The 7,255-nt window shown below is 35.2% G+C and overlaps 1 pseudogene; it reads right to left on the reverse strand.

Annotated features, from left to right (window-relative positions):
• Positions 1 to 6,094: 6,094 nt before the first annotated feature.
• The window catches only part of LOC117913349, a 2,498-nt pseudogene continuing 1,337 nt past the window's right edge, over positions 6,095 to 7,255 (reverse strand).

Genomic DNA, 7,255 nt, shown 5'->3' on the forward strand with positions numbered 1-7,255 from the left:
AGAAGTGAACCAAAAGTAATTGAAAATGTAAAATAATAATTCCTAAAATGAGATGAAAAAGGTCAAGGAAAAAAATAACCACCAATTGCATCCCAAAACCACAAACCTTTAATTCCATCTCGCTTAATTTTCTCACTATCCAAACACAAAAAGAAAAACCAATATTAGGGGGTGAATGTTAGAGCTCATCTTTACCTTGATTTGGGTTTCACACTAATAGTACTTCAGGGTTTTGGAAAAGCCACTATGTTAATGAAGTAGTGAAGAGTTTAGGGTCTTATAGAAGGCTTATTGTCGGGATTGTTCATGGTTGACTTGAGAAGGAAAAGAGAAAACCCTAATTTTTAATAAACTTTCTCATAAAGATAAAAATAAATAAGAAAGAACATGTATTAAAAGAAGTAGAAATAGAGCACAACATACAAAATTCACCATCATTGAAGATAAGGCAAAGTTAGGGAACGATTTTTATTTTTTTCCGAACTAAAAGGATGGTGGAGTCGAGAGAAGCTTTTGTGAAGGGGACTACAATCGAAGAAGCATCCTTTGACTTACCCTTCCTTATTTACGAGGTTGGACTGAGGGCACTGATGGGTTTATTGTGGTTAGAAATGGAAAGATGTCAGAAATTTAGGGTTTTCAGAGAATGGGGGAAGTTGGTGTAGGGTTTGTCACGGTTTATGAAAAATTAGAGGGTTGTCTTTCGCACATTCATGTGAGAGAGTGGGGAGATTAGAAATTTTATATATATTGATATGAGATCATGGCGTTTTTTAAAAGTGCCAAGGTTGTGTGCAACCCTCACAATGACTCTTCTAAGAAGTGCCATAATATTGAAGCGCCATCATCCTAGTTTAAAAAGCGCCAAGGTTGATGTGGTTCTCTGTCAAGTGCCAAGATTGAACACAGGCGTCATAATTTACATTAAATCTTGACACTTCTCAAAAGCGTCAAGGAGTAAAGCGTCTTTGTTTGCATCTTTTGTAGTAGTGTCTAAGTATCGCACATGAGCTTAGGAAAAGCCTAAATTTGTGACACTATGCTTTGGATACATTAGCATGGGATAACATCATAAGATTTTGATCCTATTATGTTAGTCTTTGGGATCGGATTAAGGAACAATTGAGGACCAAAGCATGTGTCATGTATCTTGGCTAGGGTTGTGACACCATGGCAAGGGTCGTAGGACGCGTCATAGCATAGGTGGTGACACACATCATGTGTCTTGGCCCACTTGTTCCGTGATGTGTGCCTCAACAATCCCCCATGTCATGATGCCACAGTTCAAGCCAAGACATATGACACATGACACATGCCACCACCCATGCCATGACACTTATCATGACCTATGATATGATGGCAAAGGTTGTTTCAAGGCACATGATGCGTGCTACCATCCTTGTTGGCATTATAGTGACTCTACTCTTAATCTTCAATTGAGGTACTCTCATTTTGTTCCTTCTCTTTAATCTTTTTACCCTTTTGTTTCTTCAATTTGAATCACTTGGATTGGAGTGTTTATCACTTAGGATGAAGTGGTTCTAGGTTTGAATGGATTTAGGGTGCCATAAATGGATTTGGGTATAATGTCATTAAGCCAAGTGACTTATTATGGTTAACTTATGGGTTGTTGTCTTTGCAAGAACAGTGATTCTAAAGCTAGTGGGATTGTACGATGGAAATTCATTGATATTATTAGTTTGCTCGACTCTAAATTGAAAGGAAATCTCTTTGTTTATTAATTTTCATTGATGTAATGCAAAATTGGATTATTGTGTACTATATGTTTTGTTCCTAAGAAAGTGTGGGAAAATAAGGGAAATAACAACTTTGAAGTTTGGTTTTTTCTTTTGTAGTCGTTTGGTTACCAAGAACGAAGTAGGTTAAATGTAAGGTTCAATTCTTTTATTTTATTTTGTTCTTTTTCCCATGCTTTCCCTGAAGCCAAACATAGGGGTAGGGTTTTATAGTAGTTTTGTTGAGGGTGTGTTGAGCAGGAAATAAAAGTTTAACTAACACACACTTGTCTTGCTTTCTTATTAATGAGAGTCCATGTTGGATATGAGGAGGCTAAAACATTTCCTAATTTCTTGTATGAGCGAGATGGTTGAAAATGCCTCTTCTACTTCTTTTGTTTTGAGACTTTTTTGGATGTGTTTGCCCTTGTGGTACTTGTAAAATTGAAGAATAGATGAACGTTTTCTCTTTGTAACTTTTGACATGTTTTTATTATTTATGCCCACAAATTCATGCACGATGAGTATCCTATTACTTGTTCTGAGGTTTTGTCTATTGCTGGTTTGGGTTTTGTATATTCAGTTCTGTTTGTTGTGGATTGTTGGGGTTTTGTGTAGTGATTTTAGAATCAACCTTTAAGGAGTAGTCTTAGATATGGATCTAGGGAATGAAAACCAAATGAGTCATATTCTACTGCAAAGAGAGGTGGATCTCTATCTATTGTAGGTAAATAAGGTGTTCTTTAGTTTACTGTTAATTTTACTACACTTGTTGCATATCTAGACACGCCTCTATATTCTTGATCATTGGTTGGAGAAAACCACCCTTCAACTTTCCTTTCTTGCAAATTACATGGTTCTTCCATTATTCAAATAACAAGATTTACAGTGTTTTTCTTTCCCTTAATTATACCATTTTCTACTGGTTTAATTTATTTTTATCTATGACATAAATCTCTCTACAAAAGGTATAGTGGATGACAAATGTGGATATATTATAAGGTAAAGAAAGTCTTGCCTTAGGAGCTGATATTCTTTCTTTTTAAACCTTTTTGGTAGAATAACATAAAAAAATATAAGAATTGGTAGAAGGTATAGTAAATTAGAGTAGTGTTTTTCAATGGCATTCCTAAGTTTACTACTCATCAATTCTTATGGGTCACTTTTTGTCAATTTTACTAAAATTTTGGGCAAAATAGCATATAGAATATATGAATTGGTACAAGGTTTAGTAAATTGGCATAGTATTTTTCAGTAGCATTTCCAAGTTTACTACTCATCAATTCCTATTAGCATTTGCATAGGTTGTCTTAATGGTATATGACTATTTTGTCCATTTTCTGAATACTGAAACAACCCTTATCGCTAATCTGGTTCTACAATTTCTTGAACAGATAGAGGGGAATCTTAAGAGGCAGGGTTAAAAACAAAGTTTTCCAATTTCATCCAACAGCTATAAGAGAGGTCTCATATTTTGTTACAATCGAAATTCTAGACTTATATATATAGGTTGACGTATATCCTATTTTGGAGAGTATTAACTAAGGCCTAGAATTGTAGGCTGATATTTTTCTAGCATGCCAAGACATGACAACAATTTGGAACGGAATCAATTCGGACAATTTGAAGAAAATCCCTTATTAGACCAAAAATAGGAAATGCAATCACCGTAGGCCTTATTTTTACCAAACAACTACAATGCAAAAAACTTAATGCCAAACAATAAACCTAAAGATGTTTAGCAAGTTCAAAATGAAAATTGAAGGAAGGTCTAAATTGGTGCTTGATCCCACATACCTAGTAGAACAACCCTAATTCACTAAATCATAAAATCTGAAACCATTTATACTTCCAGCCAATAAGATTAGGTAGCATTAGGAGTAAAAAATAATTTTGATTTTTATGAAGATCATGCTTTCATTCCAAGAAGCCAACATGTACTATTGGACATTACTAGAAATGGCAACAGGGCGGGTTCGGGACGGGTCGCTCCCATCCCAACTCCGCCTCATTTATTAAAAACAATTATCATCCCCATCCTATTTAAAAAATTAAACAGGGCGGGGCAGCGCAGGACGAGTATAGGAATTTCCCATACCTGCCCCATTTAGCTTTTTTCTTTAAAAAAAAAAATTACTTTTAAATTTTTTAATTACATTAAAATAAATATATTTTATAAATAATAAAATTATTATATTTTTATAACTTATTTTATTAAAATTTTTTATTATTATCTATATATTAAAAATAGTAAAATAAAATTTTAAATTAAATTAATTTTAAAATTTAAATTAAATTAAATTTTAAAATTAACTTTATATATAATCGGGGCGGGATGGGGCAATACGCGAACCCGCCCCGGGTTTAAAAAAAAAATCTCATACCCATCCCAAACCCGTTTATTAAATTTAAACCTCGTCCCATTAGGGGCGGGGAGGGGCGGGTACCCGAAAAAACCCGCCCCGTTGCCATCCCTAGACATTACACATATTTAGGACATCTTGAAGTTGAATAGCATATGGCTTGAAAGATTTTTTCAAATACATGTGTAGTGTGTGAAAGAAATTACAGGGTATCTATGGGACATTTCAGTGAAGATGATGGAGATAAAGATGCCAAATCACATCTTTTATTTTAGGCCCATAATATAGAAAGGGATTCATTTTCTTATCTATTGTGCACTTGAAGGTAATTTTGTTATTTATTATTTATTTCATGCCATTATTATTTAGTAATAAAGTTTTATTAATGTTATGATTATTAAAATTAGTTTCCTACTAGAGCTATGATCGTCTATCTATATATAGGTCTAATGATGTTAAATACTTAGGACCTTTTTTATTAATAATATTTTAAATTTGTTTGAAATCTCTCTCTTTCCTCTTATTTCTTCCTCCAATATTCTTTTTCTATCTATTGTTCTACATGTACGTACGTATTGGTATCAAAGCAAGGTTAACCTTGAACGTGCTTTAGGAATACTCCTTATTATGGTACAACTCGATTAAAAGATACTAAATTGTAGCCAAGTTAGTATTGGGATGTGTTTTGCATCATTGGAATCCTCTCACCAATTTCAAAGCTCAATTCTACCACTAAGTCTTGAGGGTAATTTTTCTACTACTTGGAAATATATTCCTTTAGATTGGTTCTTTGGTTTAACAGGTAATGTGCTAGAATCTTGCCTTTATTGTAGTATTACTCTTTGCCAATTACCTTATAGAAAAAAATAAAATAAAAAGTGAGCCTTTAGAGGGAGATTACTTATTTCTTATCTATTTTTTATCATGGGCCTTTCTTTTGAGTCATTACATAGTCCTATCTTAATTGGCCATTAACATCAACCGATCAACCTTTTATATGTGGTTCAAAACTATTGCTACATAGTAAGCAACCTAGATTGCAGTTGGAATTTTAAACTACATAATTAGGAATTTTATTATCTTAGATAAACTCGTACTTGAATTTTTCGTTTTTCTTTCAAGTAATTAAGTGATGTTTTTATCAAAATACCATTCACTAGGGGTTCTAACTCTAAAAACAGTGAACACAACTTGATACGTAGGTCAATCTTTTCCCAACTAGACTTGTTTTACCTTAGGTGGTGACTTAGAGGAGCTTTGTTGAATCTTAAACTTTTGATTTGTACTCCTTCCTTTCATAGTGTTCAAGATATTATTTTTTAGGGAATTGAAGTCATTGCTAGGTTATTCAGTTGAGATTTGTACATCTCAAGAAATTTAGTATGGCTCCTATTTTGAGTTTGTCTAGACTTTTTAAAGTGTGTGCAAAGTAAGGGAGTATTGGAAGATGTTGTATGGCTAGGGGTTTATTCTTTACCTTTAACAAAAATAGCTTTTTTTTTTTTTTTTCACTAGTAAGAGTTTTGACTTTATTAATATACTTCAAACCTCTTTTTTCACCATGACTTTTGCATTTATCAAGAATTTCATTAAGCATTTATATGGCTGTTCCCTGCATTCCCTGGTAAACCATCTTTTGTAGTACTAAACTTTCATGATCACTCTCAATTAAGCAATGTTCTAGCCCTTGGTAATCAAGAATTTCTTCTAGCTCTGCTTGATTTACGTGTATTTGGGCTCAACAAGCTGACCCTCAAGTGATTTCATATGGCAATTAACACAGTACCTTCACTAAGAATACTGGTATTGAGTTTCCTTGGACCCTACCATGGATCTGGCCAGAAGTTAAGTTATTCGGAAGCATAAGACATTGAGTTGTAAGGAAGTGGCATGCAGCAGATAAAACCATGTATGAACTTGTGCGTGGGCATCCAGAAATTTACATTCTGTTTCTGCCCATGCATGGTATTGAAGTTAGATATATGTTGTGTACTCTCATTGAACAAACCAAAGCTTAACTTCTAATTTAATTGCAGAGAAATTCTTAACACAAGCTGCAGCCAGCAAACACCTAAGAAAGAGGGAAAACAAAAATGCAAGATACCAATTACTATGTTTAGTCACATACACAAACACCATACCCGAAATAGCAGTAAAACATACATGCCGTGTCTGGCCCTAGCTAGATGGAAGAAAGAAAAGAAATTAACAGGACTTGGAGGTACTGGGATGTCTACAGTACCTTCCAACATTAGGAGAACCTTCTTCATTGATGGACGAAGCGATGGCTCATCCAGGATGCACCAAAGACCAACTTTAACCATCATATCCAATTGTCTCCTGTCCACCTCTTCATCACCCACTAGTTTACCAAGCTCACCAGCTTCGAAACATTGGTAGACCCATTCTTCAAGAATGGCTTCTTCTTCCGGGAGGCTCCAGTCTACATTCCTCCGACAACATATGGTCTCCAACAACACAATTCCATAGCTGTAAACATCTGCTTTAACCGACACTGGCTGTTTGCGATGCCACTCAGGCGCAACATAGCCCCTTGTTCCTCTGATCCCGGTAGAGGTATTGGTCTGGTCATGCATCAGCAGCTTTGCTAATCCAAAGTCAGAAATTTTTGCACACCTATACTCATCCATGAGTATGTTTTGTGGTTTAATATCACAATGTATGATGTGTGTTTCGCACTCTTCATGCAGATAGAGAATGCCTCTTGCTACGTTGAGGGCAATTCCCATTCTCTCACTCCAGCGAGGTTGTTTTCCAAGTGTGAAGAGCCAATCTGCAAGTGATCCATTGCTCATGTATTCATATACCAAAAGCCTGTTTGGCCCGTCAAGGCAGTAGCCCAGCAATCTGACCAGATTCCTGTGGTGTGTTCTCCCAATTACTTTTAATTCATTCTGAAATTCTATTTCCCCTTCAGCAAACACCTTCTCTAGTTTCTTGACTGCTACAATCCTCTGGCCGTTTGATGTGGCTCCCTTGTAAACAGTCCCAGAAGCCCCCTTACCAATCTCTTCCTTAAAACCGTTGGTAACTTTCTCAAGTTCCATGTAGGTAAATGAACGCAGAGCAACGTCTTCAGTCAATTCAACATTCCCAGTCTCTGAGATCTTCTTGTATGCCCATAGATTCTTTCTA

This window comes from Vitis riparia, chromosome 4, assembly GCF_004353265.1.
Source record: "Vitis riparia cultivar Riparia Gloire de Montpellier isolate 1030 chromosome 4, EGFV_Vit.rip_1.0, whole genome shotgun sequence".
NCBI classification, from domain to species: domain Eukaryota; kingdom Viridiplantae; phylum Streptophyta; class Magnoliopsida; order Vitales; family Vitaceae; genus Vitis; species Vitis riparia.